Source organism: Rhyacophila brunnea, unplaced genomic scaffold (genome assembly GCF_057557595.1).
Source record: "Rhyacophila brunnea isolate RB1 unplaced genomic scaffold, BYU_Rbru_1.0 scaffold_19, whole genome shotgun sequence".
Taxonomy (NCBI): domain Eukaryota; kingdom Metazoa; phylum Arthropoda; class Insecta; order Trichoptera; family Rhyacophilidae; genus Rhyacophila; species Rhyacophila brunnea.
The window spans coordinates 16,939,832-16,964,602 of NW_028232848.1; the positions used below are offsets into that span (position 1 = coordinate 16,939,832).

A 24,771-nucleotide genomic window follows, 5' to 3' on the forward strand; every position below is an offset into this window, starting at 1 on the left:
ATCTGTTGTGTTTGAGACCCATTCACAAAATACATTTTTATTGATAGCACAGGTATGATTGGGTTAGAGGTCGTCCATATACCACGTCACGCCCTAGGGGGGTGGGGTTAGATATAAGATGGTGATCTGTGACGAAGCGGATAAGCGTGATGATTGTAGGAAATGTAACGTTACAAAACAACAACATATAGACTTATTTATTACCTATCTACCATTTTCAACAAATTGGGGTGGAGTAATATGACGTAATTTAGACAGGAGGTAAAGATTTTGTGACGAAACTGACGATGGAATGGTAAAAAGAAATTGTGGGACATCATTTATGGACAACCTCATATAATGTGTTACAATTACGGATTTACTAATTTTTTCCAATGCATTAACAATTATTCTGATGTTGACAATCGTTAATAATTTTAATATATTAAATATAATATGTACATAATATAGAAGACTAAATAATTTTGCTGAGTAGATCATAAGTGGTTAATTCTTTATAGTTGTAGGGTACTTGGACAATAATTTTCGCGATAATATAATATATATGTACAAAGACTGGGTAGGGCATCTATAATACAATGTTATTTAAACTGAAGATACAGTACTCAAGGTGACATGCCACTTTTCGAAAAGATTATTGCTGGTTTCATCGATTGTCACCTGTATCTGAAGGTGTGGTAAAGAACACGAAACACGTTTCGGAGTAGAGTTCTATTTTTACATTGAAAATTGAAGTTGTGATTGTACAAACTCTGATTCCACGGAAAATGAGTATGGTTTGATTGATTGATTTGCAACAAAGGTTTTGTATGACGTACGTTGATAATAGGCACAACTACTAATTCAAAATTACCGACGAACTGGCACCTGACACCCACAGCTTCCATCCACAGGCAATAAAGGTACTTACCTCCTGCTTACTGACACTTTACCGTGGGCTTGAATACTTTGACATTTTTGACATACAATTATTTCTGGATACGTAATCCCTTTGAAGAATTTCAACAGATAGGTAGGTACCTCGGCTCGTCTGTCACAAAGCTTTAGTTCGGTACAATAAATTAATATCGTATTAATATTTATAAACTAAAAATGTATTTCAATCAAAAAAGACCCATAATGCCCATAATATACTAATTAAATAGAAGGAAACGCATAGAAGTAAAAATACTCTCATTATAATACATGAAAATGATACACATAGAAAATGTTTGCCCAGGAAGTAAGGATACACATTTATGAAAAATATAATTACCAACACAGTATTAATTTTTACGCAAAATAATTTGTAAGAGTAAATTTGTCTTTTAAGGTACGACCCTAGAGAACAGTCTACTCTCTCCAATCTTCGTCTCGGAAAGTCAGTGAGATTATGGACAGAGAATTTCTCAGATAAACGACGTTCAATTATCACCGAGGCATTATTATCACGAGAGAATTGCCTAAGCGAGTAATTACTGTTATTTCAAGGCATGAGTTTGGTAAAATATATTATGTGAATTTAAAAAAAAAATGTCGAAATATGTAGGTACGTAGTGAAAAATAGAGTTTTTCTTTTGGGTACCGGGCCAAAAAAGTTGTCACATCGCAGACTGTGAGAGAAGATGCGAATCGCAGATGTGTAAGCGACAATTAATGACCGGCTTTATAAATGTGTATTATGTCACCGTCGTGTGGCAACAAGGTTAACTATAAAACAGATGTGACTTTTTGGTTCAGATGGACCACGATCACAATACTACCAGACAAACAGAGCATGTGTGTAGATAGATACCTTCTACATGAGCCACTGGTTAATTGTCCTCAAAATACGTTTAATGTCGATGACACGAAAGGGGCAATACGCCGTGTCCAAAGTTTATTTCAATTCGCTGAAATCATAGGTATGTTCGTTTTGGTTATGTATCGTGGGGTATTCTGCGAAAAAGCACTAAGTCAAAATTTTGCTGTTTTGACTTAATGAGGTAACCTTATTAAAAGTACGCTCTATAGTCTACAAAAACACACACAGTCATATCTATAAAATTGGCGAAGATAATTTATGTTATAAGTCAAAAAGACATACATCTATTCAGAGAAAAGGCACTAAATGGACTTAGTGCATTTGCTTCTCTCATTCTCAGGCTATATTCACAAAATTCTGCGTGCGAAACTGCACTAAGTCATACTCAAAGCAATATCGCAGAAAGGGATTTGCCTTTTATATATATAAAAATAGTTAAGACCGTCCAAACTTTCAAACTCGATTATCTCAAAACTAGTATTTTTGACTTAATGCTTATTCGCAGAATACCCACGGTATGAAATATTCTCGGGTGAACCTCGGAAACATACATACTTATAAGAAAAAATCCAGAAAAAAAAGTTGATCCGAGTGGGATTCGAACTCACATCTTCCACTTTCCGATGAGTGCTTTCGCATTTAAGCTATCGATATTATTTCTTATAACTACGTTTTAATTGATGTATTTCAAATGTCATCTGTGATCAATTAAGGTAAATGACATTACTTACTTAATAGTGGTAGACGTCCGGCGCGAGCCAAATTTATTATTGATGTTCTTGTACTTATGAATAATGAAATTATTGTTTTCCTCAATTCATGATACTTTGTATGCACATTTTTTTTCCATGTAAATCTTAAAGAAACCTATATTCTACAGTCATGAGGAGCACAATCACATAGTCCTCAATCACGGCATGAAACAATCGATAAATATGTATATGTTGTAACCAAATTCTAACCTATAAGAATGCTAAATATGAATAAAATAATGATACGAATATCTCAGAAAGATATTTCTATATATTATGTGCAAAAATAACCCGAGTGCATACCGCAAAACTGCGTAGATAGGCATTTGTCTGAATGCAAATCGTGTAGAAGACATAGAGATATGATATTATTACTTAGTAAGTACTGAACACTGAATAACTCCACGGATACGATGATTACTCGATTGATTGCAACGATTATCGTAAATACGTATAACCGGTCTGAGAGACGACCTATCTTCTTATGCAATGCATTTTACGTGAATATATTTTGCATTCATACTTCACATATCAGAATCAGCGTACGCAGATAATAATAATATGTCATATTATTATCTCTATATAAAACTACACGACATCCTGTAGTCATCAATTTTACATTCAATCTACGTTCATACATTTAAGATTTTTTTATGTCAATGTGTTCCCTGAAAAAAACCAATATGCTGTATATTAAAATTTATATAAATACTGACATATAATTGTTGGGAATGATAAGCGAGTTAATACCAGTTTTTTTGCATCACCTATTTTGTTATTAAAGTAGATAGGTAAGTACTGATTTTCCCAATAGGTACAAGTTTTTCAGTGTCAAAATATAAATTGTGATTGAAGTTTTATTTGAAAAAACAAAGCTTCTCAACCTTTTTCAGGTTGCGATCCCCCTTTATAATACTCAAGCAACTTACACCACCGCCACATTGTAATAAATATGTATTTTAATAGGGCGAGGAAAACATGTAGGGACGGCTGTGTTTTCAGTGAGCGTTTGAATCATACGCATGGCCCCTACAAGAGGGGGTTGACAGGACCTGGGGGGCACGGCGTGGCGGTGATAAGTGAGAAAAACACACACCACAAATTTGCTCTAATTCTAATGGCTCTAATACTTTTCCCTAAAGTAAATTTACATTAAAAAATATGCGTGCATTTGATGTGATATGATGTTTGATATAATTAAATGACGAAAATCACACTGCGCTTATCTTAAGGCTCGGTGACATTGAGCGAGGTTACAAGATACAAGCCGGCGAATTTGCTATCTGCTAGTGAACTCGCCCATTGTCATCATCTAACTAGCTAACAAGCAGATAGTAAACAATCTACAAGAAAAGTTGAAAGCCGGGCTACTTTACTCGCTACTCCCTGGCGTGTGGGCCGATCTGCGTCTGCGCAGTAGAGCGATAGTGGCGAACCTGTCGGTACAAAACGAACTACTCAATACATCCTGTCAAATAGTACCAAAAATGACGTTTTTGGTACATAAAGTATATCCTATGAACCCATTCATATTGAGGTCTGGCGTAAATCCCAATGAACTTTTATTTTCTATTTCCGTCTCCGCAAATTAAAGAAACAACATATTATATGGTTTCAACTGGTTAGCTTGTTGGCTTCTGAGCGAGTGGAAGGTTTTGTGTGTCGTCATCACTATCGCACTAGCTGACTCGCCCGCTTTTAAATTTGCCGACTAACAGCTTGTAAACTCGTTCAATGTCATCGAGCATTTAGCGAAAGGTAGGGGTCCCCGCTATACATCTTGGCCTGGTGGCCCCCTTCAGGATGTGGGACCCATAATTATTGTTTTTTCCTATTTATTTAGTTTTAAGATTTATTATTATAACTTATTAGTTTTAATTATAGATTGTTTCTGAGAAAGTTGATTGCATTTTGTTCACCTTTCCGCTATACCCACATCAATACGTCATACTGTCTTTCATTTTTTTTTTTTAATTTTTCAAGCAATTCTATAAAATATGTGCTGATATTAACAACAGACAATTTTTAGAAGATATATTTGCGGCTTTCACCCCACTCTTTCTTTTCTTACTATCCCTTGATCCTTCCGGTGATAGTAGATTCTACTTGGGTCAAAATATACCTACTATTAGATTTCTAAAAAAACCTTCGCATAATATATTTAACTGTAACTGTTGAATTAAACGTTTCCATCGACTACACTCATTATTCGGATTCGCTAGAGGCTTTCACGGCCACGCAATGTGGGGGAAGGCTAACCACTGCAGTGGCAACACAGTCATCGACGGAGTCACGTGACTGTATCCACGAGCGAATTGAATCGCGGTGCACCCGCCGTTAAAATGCATGCATGATAATTTCGCATTAAATTTATAACTTGATGAGCATAATTTTATTCGCCGACAAGAGTTCACTGGTAACCCAGATTTCTTCGCGGCGCCATCAGCGTACAAAACGAGGGATCTAGGCTGTGAATCTTATTATGCACCCGTGCAATAAAATAAGTAAGCAGTAACCGCTCTCTGCTTGTTCTTAATTATTAATTAGTTGAAACAACCTAGGCTGCAAGTACGGTTAATAAATTTCGTTTGAAATTTAAACAATGGGATGGCTTGCACGTTATACCTACAATCAAGTATATAGTACCATGGTAGTACCTATGTTATGATTTTGTAAAATACAATTCTACTAACTAAACTAGAACTCAAATAATATAATACATAACTCAGGGTATGCGATGGAACAGTTTGCTAGATCCATAAATGGAAAAGAGAATTACACGATTTTTTAAATGAATTTATTACTTAGTATAAACCACAGGAAAAAAAAATGTAAGTCGCAAGAGTCGCTTATTTGATTAGCTTCATCGAGACAGTATAGATATACGATAGTGATAGACGCCGAATCTCTCGAGAGGAAATACTTAAATGTAAACATCATAGTATTTCTAAAAAAAAATTAAATGATCAAGGTAGCCCCTTAGATTAAAACGGATTGGAAAACACTGATTTATTAATAACAGCAGATAAACACCATTTAAGTAGCGTATAACCGGTGTTACCGTCAACGAGAATATTTTAATAGAAATTGACGAGTCTATTTGTGTAACTATGTTTAGAAAAAGAAGTTATAATTATGTTAATTTTAAACACTATCTATGGTAAACATTTTCCAAGGTTTTATTATTAAGAACACTGTGTTAGTTATAAACACTAAATTTAAATGAACTGGCAATTACATGGTTGAATCACTTAATAATAATAAATGTATACGTGTATTAAGTGAAATAAAAATTAACACGTATCTAAGTAATAATCTTAAAAAAACTATCGTATGTTGCGAGTGTCAGAAAGATAATTGCCCTCATCTACACACTACTGTATTTTTTTCAAAACTTTCTCCCAACTAATTTATTTCAAGATGAGATATTATACATTACAAACGCGTATCATACTATGCAAGTGAGTGAGCAGGTAATTATTTGGACAGACGAGACAGGTGGAAAATATTGTTCTCAAATATCTGTCGATCTCGCCCGGGTAACGTTTACAATTTAATCGCCACAGTTTAGTTTTTTTTAATGCCGAATATTATGTATTATGCACGGCAAGCGGAGAGTGTGAGAGAAAGCAGAAATCGACATATGAAAAAAATAGTCCCACCAGTGTATAAAATAATATAAGCCACTGAGTCAATTAAGAGTAGTATATTCTACGTAATGGCAGCGATTAATTGAGTTAAACTTTAAAATTCCGCTCCGCGAAAGAAAGTTCGCCCGGTGCCGAGAATCTTCTCTTATAGTTAATATATTCAATTAGAAAACTGAGAAACACTTTAAGACAGAAGTAAGAAAAATACTGATATCAGTGGCAAAGGGTGCCAGTGGGCCAGTGATGCACAAACCGCGGCCCAAAATAACAAGTACTTCATTATAAATATGTAACTATTAAATTTAAAATAATAATTGTAGTCTCGTCTAGTACCTATATTATATCTTTATTTTTCAACACTGCAGCCCGTGAAAAATTAGAAAATTGGCTCTTCTTTCAAATAGGTTGTGCACCACTGTTGTAGGCAACTGAAGAAAAGTCCTAGGACAGCCATATTTACAGGACTAGATTTTAAATTTTGTTTTATCTTCAGAATTTTACTGATACAATTTACCGAGCATATTATATTAAACGTTCTTCAGAAGTAAAAGATATCCACTAACAAAAGACAACGAACGCAAAATTTTTTATAAGGTACAAAAAAAAGGATTTGTCAGTCGGGCTTCTTCACGCGGACTTTGTCCATCGTACGCAAAATAAAATAACAATTACGCAAAGGTAAGTAGTAAGTAGACAAATTTGAGATCTCTAGGACAAAATAGCATAAAACTACATAGGTACAAACAACTTTGGATTATACCAAGCCTTTGTTTGCACGTATTAGTAGAAGATTCGATATACTTGGATACAGTATTTAAATGCATTTGTCTGTGAATCTTTATTCAATACTAAACTTAGAGACTGGTGACTGTTGGTATTTTATATTTCTTAAAAAGGTAGGTTCTAAATAATTGTATGGAGTCTTCGCCAGTGATTATGCTTATAAATCAGAATGAAAGTGTAAAATATACAAAATGTTAGGAAACGAAAGTGTAAGTTCCTGTTACAGTCCAAAGTAATTTCCAAATGGTCCATTTGCATTGGATAAAACTGCTCGATTGATCCAAGTATCCGATCGATTTACAAAACATAATTTTGAAAGTGAAAAGAATATAATTTACCCAAGGAAGAAATGAACAGGAAACGGTAGCCGCAAGTAAATCATTAATATAGAAATGTGAAGTTATTATTATGGTTAGTAAAAATGACGTACGATGTCACAGTTGAGAGGTTTTCTGTTTGTTTTATATCTCCGCGGTTGAAAAAGTAAAAGTTCTTTAATATTAATGGCAGTAAGTAGTGCTTGCAAATTGTCCGCATCCGCGCCATTATGCCCGCAATGTAATATCTAATAATATTATGACCGGGTACATTTCCGTCAAATGAAAATATAAACATTGCTTAGTCAATATAATGAATTGAACGGGGGATACTTACCGGTCACATTATTTTGCGTGCTCCATTGACAATGTAAATTTGATGAGTGGACATGAGGGGAACACGGAGCAAAGCGCAATATGCATAACATTTTAAGTTTGAATTTGAAAATTTAACGTACTGCAATGTTGATAAATTTCAGTCACCACCAATATGCACATTTTGAGCAGACGATAACAACTTTTAAAGTCAATGCAATTCTAGTCTGTAAAATTGTACTTGAACGCATATACATAAATAAATACTCGTTCGTATAGGTTCATATAGGTAGCAGTGGCGAAGGGTTTAGGTAGGCTGTTAAGAGGAGGTATGCCGACATGAATAGTGCACATTAAGCTTTGTTAGTCATATATGTATTCGTTTTTATTGAAGTAAGACTACAATTTACAGATGGTGTTAGTTAGTTTTTAAAAATCAATTAAACCCTACATAACCAAACCATAATAGTTTTGGTATACTTTGGGCGATCCGATAAAATTGTGCACACTTTTTCATTCATACTTATTTGTTCACGTTGAATTATGAATAAAAATTACACATGTTGGTTTTTTTTAAATTCATTAAGACCTGTCTAAACCAAACTATAATAGATAAAAAAAATATTCTATCTATAAAATATTCTAAATTATGTATGATTTAATGGCATAATTTTAGATATTTTATAGATAGATAAGTATTTTTTGACTATATGCCTTGGTTTTCGCATGGATGGTTCATAAATAATAGTAGTCTTAGTTCAATGAAAACAAATACGTATGACTGACAAAGTTTAGTGTGCACCGATAGGTAGGGATTATCATATAGGTCCGGGACAGGTAATATTATCATGGTCGTTAGCACGATCGAGCGACAATGTATATTATTATGTTAGCTCTATTTGCAATAGTAAGATTAACTTTTGATCGATTTTTATTATGAATTATTGTTAAAAATTCACGTATATTACGGTATAGTGACATATAATGGGTATGGGTATAAAAAATCGAAATGTCAGCACCGAACTACTAAACTTGGAAGGCTCAAGATATCCAGCCAGTTGCTTGTAAAGTACGACATATGAGATTAAATGAATTTTCCGAATTATTTTCAAATTTAGCGGCACAACTCCGGTATACGTTCGGGGGTCCAATGTGACCTGCGATCCCCTACCTCTGTGTCATTGTACATTCAATTTAGCTTGAAATTTATTGAACGGAACTATACATTCATTTACGAATCAACTAACATTTTCGGGAAACGAAGATAAATAATTAGTTATCTTGAAAGTTTTTTGTATTCGTTGTTCATTCATTGTTGTGCCAATGACTCTAATCTAATCTAATCAAAGAAATATGAATCTATATTTAAACTTTTATTATATCTAAAAAATCTGAATAAGAAATTCATAACATGTTTTCTTATATGTTGCTCGTATTTATATTGTCATACTTTGACGGTCGTTTCCTGTATTCTTTAGTAAGTCTTATCAGAGTTATCGCTTATCACCGAGTGTACTTACAAACTTCCTCCATTTACCAAGATTAAGGCTCGTTAAGTCTCGATTCTCAAAAGATGAATAGACTGCCTAAAGAGCTCGAAGTGGCAAAACGGAATAAAGCAGTACACTACAAACTGTGATAACCCAATTACCAGAGAATACACCATGTCGTTTGATGCGTGAATGCACAACGCAGTGTAAAAACCGATGAGGCGTTCCGCGTTGGGTACCTACTAGAAAAAATCTGTTTTACAATATATTTTAAACTCTCAATTAATTAAGGCCATGCATTAGTTGAGGCACGGTCTAAAAAGATCGTTGCTAGGCGATGTGCGGATTGCGGGTCGCGGGTGCAAAAGACGCCTGTCAAACGAAATATTATTTCTCATATAAATCCAACATACGTCCATTTTATGTTCTGTTTATTATTCTATTAGTAACAATAATAATATATTCATTGACATGTTTTCTTTTTAAAGTAAATGGGTAACGTTTTTAGTCATCTTTACACGATTTTAGAATTAATTGGCCCGTCGCCATCACGCAGCAAAGTGACGTATGTCTGACTCGACGTTCTCTCAATGAATGCGAAGCGAGTACAAAATTTCGTCGCGCGTACAGTTGAAAATTATTTGGCGTTTCACTGATGCGTCACCTTAAATAAGCCGTACAGCGATTTCATCGAACATAAGATTCATACAAAGAGAACTGCTCACAGAGCAAATTGATTTTAAAACTCAATTTGACCGTAACTGTGCACTGCCAAGTAAGTATCCTATCCTAACAATACATTTTCTCGAAACCGGATACATTGTAAACATAAAATTTGACAGAATCACATACCTGGAGAATCAAATTTAGTTATTTACATATGCCTAGTGATCTTTGCAAATTACAAATGTCACGTTCATAACGTGACATGAAACAACAAAGAAGATAAAACTACGTGCCACGAATGTCAATCTATTATAATATTATGGAGTAATAACTACATTATGTAGCTATCTACTATATTCTTTTTATAATTTTGTTCCTGATTGAAACATATAGGCGTAATCCACCGAGTGGAAGTTATAATAACATTATTTAGAGAGGATAGTTGTTCGTAAATCTCCCAACCCGTAGGTTCCTTTCTACGGGTCAAATACACACATTGAAAAAACAATATTTGATGGTTACTAGATGCAGAATCGAGTGGGCTTTTTACCAAACACAATATCATACAGCCGATTACTTATAGCTGGTCAATCCTACCTAGCTGGCATCAGTATACCAATATTATGAACATAATTGTACATTAAACTGACAATACACCGACCGTCGTAATATATATTGTAAATAGGGATTTTCCCTGCGAAGAAACCGCAGATTTCTTCGGAATGGAAATCCCTATCCCGGATCTGTTGGATTATCATAGCCCGGGTTTTAGATAAAGTAACCCGGCCTCGAATAAAAAAATCTCCCACGAGGGTTACAATATCACAAAAGGAAGGCTAAAAAACAAGGTACAGATACTATAAGTTTTGCGGAAATACTATATTTTACCCACTTTACTTAAAATATACAATACATTTTCCATTCACTTCATAAACTTAACAATCTACAACAGACCAAGTATAATAGTATAGTAATACTGTAATAGCGATGTCGCAGTAGCAGTGAAACAATCACAGCAACATCTAAGCTTAAGAAAATTACATAAAATGTATGTGAATAATTTATGAAATTACACTTAATGTATTGTGATCTCGACCGACAACAGTTGGGTGAACTCAGAAATAGTTGACATCTTATTTATAATAGGTGGTGAAAAATCATATCCGTCCCTCCTTAGAATATAATGTGCCTAGTTTTGAATATATCAGGAGGTAATTTTTAAAAGTAGTCAACTCAAAAAAATGCATTGCTAGATCACTGTCTAAAAACTAAAGCGTGCTTGAGATTAGAGAATTCAACGTCAAAACGCTTTAAAAACCTACTAAATATGGTAGTAATTTTCAATAGTGGATAAATCCAAAGTCAAAAGGTTTATTTTCAAACAACATCAAACCCATATCAAACACGTTATCTCAAATATAGACGTTATTTTGCTAAGTGCCATACATTATGACTGTGATCAAGGAAACGACGTGTATGTTTTGTTGCTAATAAATAGGTGCACACCTTTAGAAAGAATGAAAATATCGCATTTTCTCACTTTGCAAAAAATTAGATTTGACCAAATTTGAAAATTACCTCCTAAATGGATACTTCGGGTGGATAATATTATTACGAAATTTCCAACGCTATATTATAAATTTGTATCAATTTAATCTCTGCGTAGGACGTTGTCAAAATCTAGACTACTTTTAAAACATAATATTATTATCCTTATTGATTGATTCTGATTTGTGAAGTAACACGACCGCGAATTCTTAGCATTCGCGAATGTCAATAAATTGTCTACTAGAGACGGAATGTAAATTTAATCACACAATATTAAGTAGCTGGGATTGTATGATCGCACATCACGTGATCGGCATACAAATTATATAGAAGCCCACACAAAATACAGAACAAACTAAGCCCTCTTTCAGACGGGATTCCGGTGTCGAGCCACCGGCGTGGCTCGATTCCGCATTTACACATAACTAAATAGGAGCGTTCAGACGGAAGACACCCGTATCGCACTTTTTAAGCCACCTGTGTGGCGGAGATTCCGCATTTACACATAACTAAATGGGAGCGTTCAGACGGAAGATACTCGTGTTTACTAGAATCGCACACTTTTCCTTTGCCCGCCACAATGTCAAGCCGCTCGAACTCATTATTATTTGCAAACGCGGTTTTTATTACCTTTTTTTATTCATTGCCTCGGTCGAAACTCCGGCCATCGTAATAATAATAATAATTAATACAAAGACCGCTTTGATGCGGCGACACGTGTGCTATTATTATTATTGAAATTGAATTTATCATTGAAACATAATTAATATTAATAGGCATGTTTTTTAGCTAAATAGAAATTTCTTCAAAATAAAATGCATAAATGAAAACAGTGTTTCATACTGATCCAGATTCTGAAAAAAAAAATAATACGAGGGTGGGTCAATAATTCCTTAGAAAAAAGCATTAAAACAGTTTTTATTTTTGTATTTTTTTTTATTTCTCAACATAATCTCCTTGGAGCTCAATACACTTGGTTAGACGTTTCTCAATTTTTTTTTAAACCGTCAGAAAAATAAGTTTTCGGAAGGTCCTCAAAATAAGCATTTGTCCGATCGATGACTTCTTCATTTGAAAAAAAACGTTGTCCACTTAGCCATTTTTTTAAGTTTGGGAAAAGGAAAAAGTCACTGGGGGCTAAATCTGGCGAATACGGTGGGTGGTCGACCAATTCGAACTTCAATTCTTCAATTTTAGCCATTGATCGTAAACATGTGTGAACACGGGCATTGTCCTGATGAAAGAGGATTTTTTTCCTGTTTAAATGAGGCCGTTTTTCTTCAATTTCGTTTTTTAGCTGGTCCAATAAAGATGCATAATAATCCCCTGTTATTGTTTTTCCTTTTTCCAAACAGTCAACGAAAATAATTCCACGTGCATCCCAAAATACAGTAGCCATAACCTTACCAGCTGATTTTACGGTTTTCGCCTTCTTTGGACATGGTTCGCCTTTCGCAATCCACTGCTTTGACTGTTCTTTCGTCTCGGGAGTATAGTGGTGTATCCATGTTTCATCTACAGTCACAAAGCGACGAAAAAATTCATCCGGATTGCGTTGCATGAGCGACAACAGGGCTTTAGAGGCCACCACCCTATTGCGTTTATTGTCGACTGTGAGCAAACGCGGCACCCATCTTGCAGAAATTTTTTTCATGTCCAATTTGTCATGTAAAATAGAAATGACGCTACCTTTTGAGATCCCTGTAACCTCAATTATCTCACTCAACTTTAATCTTCGGTCACTTAACACCATATCGTGGATTTTATTGATCATTTCTGGTGTAGTCACCTCTACAGGACGTCCTGAGCGTGGTTCATCCTTTGTTGATGTACGACCACGTTTAAATTCATTTAACCAGTTATAAATAGTTGCAAGTGAAGGAGCAGATATGCCGTGAACTAAATCCAACTCATTTTTTATTTCCTTTGCTGTTAACCCTTTTATATTAAAATGTTTAATAACAGCTCTAAACTCAATTTTCTCCATTTTTATAAAGAAGCAAAATTTTTTTTTAAATGTACGAAAATAAAAAACAACAACCCGACCAATCTGATTGAAACTTCGCAGCATACGGAATCGGTAGTGCCGCTGCATGAAAACAAACCGCTTACAGTACTAGTCGCGCCACCTGTCGGCTTTTCTAAGGACTTATTGACCCACCCTCGTATTATTCTGTTTTCAATAAAAAAGACAATTTACAGATGGTGGTGTTGGTGAGAAAATTTCTTACGATCGATTTGATGAAATTCATTATTGACAATAGTTTATAATCAAATAGATCAGTTTGGTCGAGCATCTTCAAAATACCTACTTAAGTAGGTATGTAAAGAAATAAATAGTAACAAGTTTTTCTCTCAATGTATTTACCATACTTTGTCGTGTAATTATTTTTATTGCTGAAGCCAGGTCTAATTACCTATTGTCTTTTCATTGGACTCCTCGGCGCTATTTATTTTGTAAATTTTAATTTATCATTGACGCGTAATTAATATTAATAGGCATCTAAAATATCTAAAATTATGTGATTAAATTATAGGTACACAACTTTGGATATTTTATAGATAGGAAATATATTTTTTTATTATTTGGTTAGGATGGGAATAATGAAGTTTGTATTTATCGAGCGTTCATCACTACAATGTACAATACAAAATTTGTCATTGATAGGGAACCTTTTTTTTAACATACGGTAGGTGAATTTTAAACACAGCAAATTTTTCTATGATAAAATTAGGCAATCTCATAATGTATATAAATAAGTACAAATATCACCAACAAGTTAATATTAATTTAAGTAAACAATCGAAACCGACGTTCTCTATAATTTTTTTTTATTCAATAATATGTACCTATATTTTTTACTGTCATTCAATTGAAAATTTACGCTAGGATAAAAGCGCTTGTATATCAAAATTATGAAATAAAATGTGGAAAAAGTAAAAAAAATAAAAACCTTTTATTTTCTAAAAGTGTTTTTTGAATGAAATATGTAGGAAGGTACCTGCCGTTGCATGTCATGAATCATGTGTCTTTCCACGTTATATATATTTAAATCAAATAATAATACCTCAGTAGCGAAGGGTGGAGGTAGGCTGTTAAGATCCACTATATATAGTGCACACTAAACTTTATCAGGTATTAGTATTTTTTTCATTGAAATAACACCACAATTTACAGAAGCTGTTGTTTCGTTTTTTTAATTCAATTAAACCCTGCGAAACCAAGCCATAATAGATAATAGTAAAAAAATACCTATCTATAAAATATCTAAAATTATGCAATTAAACCATACATAACTTTGAATATTTTAAAGATAGAATAATTTTTTTTTAATCTTTTATAGTTTGGTTTAGACAAGGCTTAATGAATTAAAAAAAACAACCAACAAAATGTGTAATGATATTTATTCTTAATCCAACGAAAACAAATAAGTATGAATGAAAAGGTATGCACAATTTTGTCGTAACGCCCAAAATATACCAAAATTAGTATGGTTTGGTTTAGGCAGGGTTTAATTGATTTTAAAAATCTAACCAATAATATCTGTAAATTGTTCAATAAAAACAAATACGTATGACTAAAAAAGTTTAATGTGTACTAATTATGGTGGATCTTAACAGCTTACCTTCACCCTTCGCTCCTGTAATACCTAAATACATGATTAAATAGAACGGGCGTGTGTTCTTTTAGAAATGAACGTTAGCCTGCATTTTATCTACTTAAGGTCTTATAACTAATTTAATCACGGTAAGTGGTATAGTGTGGCATTTCGGATAAGTAGATATAAAATATTCTAAATCTAAATAAATTAACGTTTAGTATATTTTAGTTAGTTATAGTATTACTTTAGGTATATATTAGTTGGTATTTGTATGTATCTATATTAGTTATAGGTACCTGCGAAAAAGCTATTAGATATCATATAATTATTAAACAACGTATTCTATACGCATTGTATAAAATAAATGGTTTGTTATTACTGCATCGACCAAAGAACATTTTTATTGCGGCTAGATTCACCGTCATAATAATAATACGTAATAATAATAATAGTATTGTATTCGTCGACCAACATGTGATTATTATTATATTATTATTAATTAGAAGAGTAATGAAACCGCACCATTTAAATTAAACCGCCTAACGCAAAATTGGTTTTACCTTTCACATTTTTGTACTGTGTTTTCGAAATATATTTAGAAATTGAACGATCTTTTGACTTATAGATATAAAATTTCCGTTACATGTAGGAGAAGGCTGTACAAAATGGCATAGTGTTTAGTTTAATGAAAAAAAAAATATCAAAACGTATAATTTATTATAAAAACGGAGCATGAATAAAGTAAAACTACCTTAAAAAAAGAAGTAAAAACGTGTAGTTAAAAATCATTTCACCCCTCCAGTTGTACAAAATGGCAAACGACAAAAATATTTGTCAAAAATAGAAACAAAAATATATTATCAAATAAAAATTTCATATTTTGACATTCAATTTCCACTGGAAAAGTAGTCATAAATCTTCCAAGATGTTTATCTCCGTTTTTATTGTTTTATTTTTATTTAAAAAATGCCTTCTTTAAGTTCTTCCATTCATTTTCACAGCTAAAACTGCCTGATTTATTTTCATTGTATCCCATGTCTCTTACAGAGTTTTACGTAGGTAATTTCGGAACATAATCTTTCAGAAACAATAAAATCATAAATCACATAATATGCCGTTTTAGCCTACCATAATGTATGCCATTTTATCCCAATCAAATGAATTTGGCAAATTCGTTAAAAAAAATGCAGTTTACACTTCAGTAATTATGATAAATTTACATCGTACATGAACACTAATAACGGCTACTTAAGCTGGTTTATATTAAATCTATATATAGATTTAATAATATAAAATACATGTAATATTACCTTTTGTCGACAAGCTGCAAAAATATTCGTTTGGTTCACAAATCTTTCCACTGTATCTTCTTGTACGGCTGTTTTGAGTAAACTCAATATGGCTTAATATTTAAAAGAAGGGTCATGCATTGTTCCTGAGCTAGTTGCATCATGTTAGACTGCACCATTTCGCCAGAGAGCAAAAGTTTATTTTTCCCCACTGTGCCATTTTGAACACATTTCCCCTACTATTAATCCTTACAGCGCTGACAGCACAGCTGTTGTATCCTCATTTGGTGGCCATTATATATAATTAGCATGCTATTTAAACGTGGTATTTAAATAGTAATTAAATGTTCCGCGGTGAAGCGATTAAACGTAATAATTAACTCAAATCATATAATTTTCGCACTTGTGGCGGTTTAGTTGTGATGGTGCGATATGAATTCAGTGGCTGCCATAGCCACTGCAGTGTAGAGTGGCTGGATTCTTCGGTGGCTCGACACCGGAATCCCGTCTGTGAGAGCTCTAACGTTCATTGTGAGGCAAGAGTCATATCCGACTTGCTTAGTTTGCAAATTAGGCGTAGGCATTACGTCGCTATAGAACAAGTTTGGCGAACCTTTTTACGTGCGCTTGCCAAATTTTGCCAAATATTATTTTTCGACTGTCTGACGTACTGAGCAGTTGGGGGGGGGGGAATACAACAAAAAGTGATTCAGAATTCTATTGAAAAAGTTTAAACATTACAATTGATTGGCATATTTTTCTTTCTTTGAATAATTTTTTTCTTGTTTTCAAAATTTGTAAATAAATCGTTGGAACATTTTAACCACGCTTATTTCATAATTCCCCCCCCCCCCCCCCCCCATCACTTAACGATTTTCCATTTTAGCGATTATGTTTAAACTAAAATAACTAGCAGCTGTTATATTTGAATGACTGCCGATAAAAATAGGTTGTTTGATTGAATATTTTTTTATTTTGAATTCCCCGATCTTTGTTTTGCTTTGATTTTCTCTATGGGTGATTTATGCTTTGTCTCATAATGCCGCGTCTACACTGTTTAGTTTTTACACTTTCTATGGCGAACGTCAGCTGGATATAATAATTATTGTAACCAATTTAATGTCAATGTACGGAAAGGCGAAATATAAATCAGGAGTCCGGATATACTATGCATAAAAAATTGAATTTATAAATAGTTCGCCTGTCAGCTAAATTTACGTACGTGCCATAGGTTCGCTAACCCTGCTAAATAATTTAATATTAGCGAGTTACAAAGATATTATATAGTAAACAAGCGACAAAAATGCTGCTACCTTCTGCAACAACCTATGTTTCTACCACAATGCCATTGAAAACAAGTTAAAGAAATCAGATAGACCCCGAAGACAGCATCCGAGTTTTTCTGACATCAAAAAGCCGTAATATCAAAGATGTTTTTTTTATCAAGAATGAAACAACATCGTGCACAAAACCTGAACTTGTGATGTTTCCAATGAAATACTAAAATGGAGTTCTTGAAATGCAACTTCATTCAATTATTTATTGAACGTGCAGATATTTCCAAGACAAAACCTGGACATTTAATTTGTTATGAATGGATAGTAGTGTTTTATAGTTTAGGCATTACATATATTGACCACTTCAAACACTAAATACGGTCAGTGTGTAGCGAAACCAAAACATTTACACTGCAATGCAACATAATATTATGTATGCCTAGGAAAGAACAGACTGTGTCTATAACTGTAGGTAGGTACATAGACAACAAGCAAAATTTACCGAACCATCGAAAGGTATTTAGAATATTTGGATTGAACAATCACAAAAAATCACGTAGGTATATCTTACGTACTTAGTAGAAAAAAATATACTTTTATAACTTTGCACTTTTTTGCACTCTTTACTAATACTGATACACCACTTTGCCTGATTACCTCGCATACAATTAGATCAAATGATATTCACTTGTATTAATATAATATATAGTAATAAATATATAAATAAATATGTAGATAATAATATATGTAAAAAAAATTTTTTTTGAATAATATTACATAATTTTCATCCTAGAGCCGGAGTGCAAAGTTATGAATCATATAATCTACCGAAACGTCAACTGTTATAGTGCTGCCAAATATGGGAGCGATAAACGACGTACCCATATGACTAGTATAATATTATTTAGCTATAGTTATCATTCTACCACTAAAACTGGGGGAATCCTGGAATTAAAAAAAAGTTCATAAGTCCCCTGTGTTTACAGCCAGTGTTTCTTATAATGCAATAATAAAAGAATCATTACATTTTATTTTAATTATGTATTACCTTAGGTACCCAGAATTACACACAATTTCCAGACAGTTGAGTAAAGCCTTTTTAACATTTTTTTCACATAATAAATATTAACAAGTATTTCAATATGTATATTGGTCTTATGGTGAAACTTTGATTTTGTTGCGTATTGCTTTTTGAGGCATGCGAAATTCGATATGTAAATATGGGACATTCAAAACACGTTATGAAATTATCGTAAAAAAACTACAGACATTTTACGAAACCCACTATAAAATATAATATATGTTATCTAAATGGAAGCGCAATAAACATTAAACATTATTAATGTATGATAATATATTCACCTGAGAAGCGTGCTAAAAATCAATTCAAATCAAGCCGTATGTCCACCTTCAATGTAAAACCAAATAAAACACTATAATAAACAAACAGCACCACACAATATATAGGTAATTATAATGTTACGTTCTAATGTTTTATAACGTTATTCAACGAGGAAAACTGCACAGGAATAATGTTGTATAAACACACATAAATCAGAAATGTCAGAACCAATACAAATATTCAACACTATACTGAATTCTAATATTGTAAATATGTAAAACTAACACGGAAAGATCAATATAAAAATTCACAAACTTTGAAAATTATTTTCAAATCGAACGTCTCAAAGAGAGTTCAAAGTTCGAATTTCATTTTCAAAATAAACAACAAACACGAAAATTTGACGTTCGAAAATCAACATGAATTTTCAAATATCGAATCAGTTGCAATAAGATCAATAAATAATATCAATCGCACACATGCAACGTGTGCATACCTCGATTGGTGGTAGCGCGTAACTTGGTAGCCAGGGTATAAAATTGTATAATAATAAAAACGATTATACACCTTGCTGGCCGATTAAATTTACACGTGGGACAGTCGCGGCACGAACCTGCTTCGCGCGTTGTCCAACACAAACTGTTTGATCAAAGCGCAAACTCGCAAAGCAACCCGAACAACGTATTGCTGTGGTGATTCTGGTCTGCAAACGAATCGAGTGCCAAGAAACGTGCGATTGTGATTATTTATGCGGAACAGTAATTATTGTAAATTATAAACAAAAGTAATGTCAACACCTATGATTAACATAAAATTAAAGGTTATTTTCACGAGATAAGTCAATATATATTTAATAATTCTGTGGTTGCAGGGTAAAAGTTCTTAAGTAGCGTTTTTAAGAAATTAAGATTTTAATGCCAATGTGTGTAAAGATTTGTGGTCTTTTTGTGTATCATAGTTTGTAAGCAAAATACATATTAGATATTTTATTTTGTAGAAATAGCTTAAATTGAGATAATCATGTGTAAAAGTAGGTACATATTCAAAACATTGAATATAACACAATATCGATTGTTTTATTATACATACATAATGTAAAAGAAATAAAAAATAGATACACCAATTAACATTTCTAAACAAGAGTATTTTTATAATTTGTTTATCTGGAGATAGTGTCTGATATAATATAATTTAAAACTTAAATGTGCATATTCTGTCCTCATAATAAGTTAAGACATAGTAAACCAAAAAAAGTCTCGCCTCCCAAAAAACAAAATATTATACTCCTGATTCAACTAATAAACAAAACAAACACATTGTTTAAATTTAACATAGAATAATGACGATTTTACATTAAGGATATTTTTCAAAGATGTTGAAGAAAACATTCTTGTATAGAAACTTGTTACAATGCAGCAAAACACGTTCTCTGGGAATACTCCACTAAATTCTATGGAAACTCTCCCTGATTTACCCTGCTTGCTGTCTCTTTCCTACAAACAAAAATTCAACTAACTTCAACTGGAACATGGATCAGCGATGTTTATAGTGAAGACTAGTTGAAGACGATTCAATATCTATGCAATCTATACGTAACATATCGACACGTATTTTGTAAATTCGTTTAATAGGCCTGTTGCAACACCTAAAAATTTTAAAGAAAATCGAATAATTAAAAAAATTCTTTACTTCTTGTAACGAGAATATATTTATGATATTCTTCTTCAGTGCACACGTGTAAAAAATCTAAATGTCGAAACTTAAAGATATAAATACGAGTTGGTTTTCTCTAATTCACCGGTTTAGGGCCATCGCAGTTCTAGGTAAAAGTAAATAAAAAATAGTAAACTGAAATCGGCATTCAAAAAATAATAATTAGGTACCTACTTATTTTGCGAACAACTTACGTAGGTATGTGTTAATAACGCTTTCTTCCACACGCAATTAATATTATTGAATTCAAAATTATTGAAAGTAGGAACAGATAAATTTTGTTTAAAATTAATGTATGCAATGTTTGCTAATTTAAACTTTAGTGGAAGCAATCCCAGTGCAAAAAACAATCTTCAAGAGAATATAAAAGGTATAATAATGTAGGTAAAATAAACAATCCGAGACTAGTCAAGGGAAATAAAAATGTAATGTTTGATAATTTGAAAGTAGAAGCAAATCTAGTGTACCTAATACTTGACAGTAGACAAACAGAGATTAGTAATAGTTATAAAAATGCGATGATTGACAATCCACATGTAAAAACAGAGTAAAAGAAAACATGATGGTTAAGATGGAAAACGTGAGGTAATTGTATTGGTATTGCTGATCCACGAGGGGAATTAAATTTTATGATTATCTGAAATGTGTTTTTCTTGTAGTATATGCTTTTCCGTATTGAACATGTATTTTCATACAAATGTGACGTGGGATCGTAAGTTACTTGCTATTTTAAAAGGAGGTCGCTACTTGAAAAAGGTTGGGAGTCCGTGCTATAAATTGTGAATTTCAACGACATGATTAGTTATGCAGTTTATGATAACCTTCCATTTTATTGGTGTGAGTATATTCTGTACGTATTTTTCTATAAACTATTTATTATACCTGTACGCAAGCTCTAACGCCATTGTGTTAATATTTTTCGAGTTAAGGAAATTTAATGAAAAAATGTGACAGCAAAATACACACATTTCGCTGTCGAAATATTAGGCAAGCGAGATGACACAGAGCCCAACGGCGTTGAAAAGTTAAAAGCGGCCTAATACAACCATTAGAGCAGTTTTTTTATAAATATATATGCCTATCTAAAGAAAGTATAATATGCCACAAGCGTTGGAACGGATAACCGCGAATATTATTCTACTATCGTGAAGATATCCCCGCCTCCCGCTTAGCTGCTGGAAGTAGAAGAGGTCATTCAGCAACAAAAGTTTAGTATGCAAATGAAATCACGCTCCATACTGCAAAGGAGTGTAAACAGATGACAGCCTCGTGAATACTAATGAACAATGTATCGTTGTCGTCATTATCAGTCAAGATTTAAAGTGAATTATCAGTATTATCACTATCAGTATTAAAATGACATCGATCTATGTATCTAGTTTCGTTGACTTCATCCCCATGAACATTGAATGAATTGATTTATAATATATATCTTCATTTGACTACGTAATTTTTTCGACATATTTGCCGTGTAGCATTAACTCTGCAGCTCTTAATATTGATTTATATTTATATCCTGATTTAGAGCATGTGATTTATTAACTGTTCATTTCTCAAGATTCGAGAATTCTTGATGATAACCTCAACCTCCACTGATACCTAACTATCTAAGAATCCGGGAGCATCTCTTGTTTGTCCTCTAAGATGCGGAATTAACCTGCGATCATTAATGGATATTGTGTTTATGTTAAAATAGATTGCTTCGGATCTAGCTGTATTCTATTTGCGTGTGTTTGACTTTGGGTAGAGATTGTTCTCTAAACTCATATGGTTTAGCTCAGTTAGTGTACTTCATTGTATCTATCACTTTGTATGACACTATATTACTTCATTGTGTATTATGTAGGTACCTCATTGTATTTATAGTTTCAAGGGCAGATCAAAGAACAGTTGGGCTGACTGCTTTGACGAATATTTTTTTTTCTAGATGCCTTTATGGATACCTCGCATTTACTATCGAGGTTTCTTACCGGATGGTTAATTAAGGGTGGCGAAGAACATGAGTCAGGGAGAAATAAATACACCTATCAGATGTATGTCCTTTTAGGCAGAATAAAAAAAACACATGGAGTACTGCTGGCCCGACGCTAAAAATAGTTACGTAAAATTTTTGTTTGCATTACAGATGTATCATTAGACATTCTAACACAAATAAATTCGTATGCGCCAAAGTTAGAAAGATTTAAAATTTCCAATATACAATTATAGAACCGGCATACAATAATTGATTTTCACCTCTAAAATTGAGTTGTTAGCCGTTTCTTGCTCAGTGGTTTCACTGTGAAACCACCTTTATTACTTTAATTCTGATTTTGCCACCTGGTTTTGAGTAGCCAAAACTGTTTATGGAGATAAAATATACTGAAGTACATAATATTATATATTTAAATTAAATTAAATAAATTTTGTTTTTTCGTCATTATGAGGAACGAGTATGATCCAAACAACTGCGATGAAGGGTCGTTAATATAACCAGAAAGTAAAGAGTAAATTAGTATTTTAAGAAAAACAACTAAATCAAAACATAACGTCAATTCGCGTAAGCGAGTTAAAAACAAACCCAGTTAAAATAATTTTTCTAGAGCGCTTTGAAAATTTGGGAAACTGGGTAGGTGGTATTAAAACCACTCTCGCTACGTTACAACCAAACTTCCCGATGAATAATGAATTTACGGTTTTTGCAAGCCATCCCCTGCTCGCATTAAATAATCAAAAACAAAAGGAAATTTTCACTCTTTCGACTCTGCAGAATACCTACATAGAGTTCACTCGCGTCAGATTTGATTATAAATATATATTAAACATTTTAAAAACATCAGAAGAACTCTCGGGCCAAATCCTAATAAACTGATATTTCATTATAATATTTATCAGCTGCTGGATCGAATTAATATAATGAGCGAAAAAGTCCTCGATTATTTGAGCGGATAATCTAGCGTCGCTGAAGGAATATTAATTAATCGGTCAATCGTTCAATCGGGAAGTGACTACGACTGTGACCTGACTCGAGGTTATCAATCAAATTTATAACATCACCTATCCTATTTTGGATTAAAATTATGAGCAATGAGTAATGAAAGAATCGTAGATAAGTTAGCACATGTATAAATAAATCGGATGTCTAATCCGACAGATAACTTCAATTCCTATTCCGACAAATAAACTGATAAACACCTATCTGCTTACCGATATTGACTGTATTACAATACAATTGTCATGTATTATGTACTTCGATAAGTATTTCGTCTGTATATATTATGCGGTAGATAATATTATAATATATTTGAATTTAGTTCATAATATACATTTCGAGGAATAACTCCCACTCTTAACACTATATCTTTCACAAAATTCATACAAAAAACTAATTTTGGGACTTCTTGGACCTACAACCGTCGGGTACTTTACCTCACAACCTCAGATGGAAACGAAATGTGAAAATAAGTTCACGTTTGAACATCATTTTTTTTACTGGACAATTCGAATAATAATTCGTTAGTTCCATAAATAATAACTCGCATAAACCGTAGTACGAGGCCGTACTGACAGAAAAAAATGTAATACCTAGTTAAAAATGCAAAGCAATCAATAGTCACGGTTCATATTTCGGCAATTGTCAGTAATACCGAAATAGAGCAAGCAAACAGCAATGTGACTACGTATGGCACAGTATACCGTAAAAAATAGCAAAATTAGATCGAGGATCCTGTCAATGGAGTCCGGTCCATCAAAACCATTCCGCCGCGCTTCGTTACTGATACAAGATGAAAGCAACGTCTTCCTTGGACGAACGACTGCCAATCATCATCAAATAATTTCCGGCTCGCGTGGGAGCCGACGTCGTACCCGGAGCGAATTAGAAAAAAGGTCAAATACCTACTCGACGAATTCCATATAAATAATACAGCAAACTAAGTAACTGACACGAGTGTTGATATCTTCATTTTAAGCTATATATCGATTTGTTGCATTGCAGGTATACCTACAGGTACATATTATTATACAAGACACCGGCAACGCAGACGCCATATTTCTTCAAGAGCAATTTATCAGGGTAATTTCATAATAAAAATGCGAGCAGAAAATACTTTCAAGATAGTCAGAATGAATTTTCTAAACCTTCAACGATGGGTACACATTTTTATGAGTTAATTTAATATCAAACATAACAGATTGTAATCGTAGGCAAACAGACAGACAGATAACAGCCAGGTAGATCATACTCCACACGTTATTAAATAATA

The 24,771-nt window shown here is 33.1% G+C and overlaps 1 protein-coding gene across 7 annotated transcripts in view; it reads right to left on the reverse strand.

The window, feature by feature from the left end:
• Positions 1-24,771, reverse strand: part of Csk (C-terminal Src kinase) — a 146,517-nt gene that overhangs the window by 74,144 nt on the left and 47,602 nt on the right. The window contains exons 1-2 of one of the 7 annotated variants that reach the window (XM_085946025.1): positions 19,311-19,455; positions 18,835-18,880 (exon numbers count right to left, since the gene is read on the reverse strand). The exons of 2 other annotated variants lie outside the window; for them this stretch is intronic. The gene's annotated coding sequence lies outside the window, so the exon portion shown is untranslated. Of the gene's footprint in view, positions 1-18,834; positions 19,456-24,771 lie in introns of those variants that run through there. 4 more of the 7 variants (XM_085946020.1, XM_085946026.1, XM_085946023.1 and 1 more) reach the window with 4 other exon arrangements.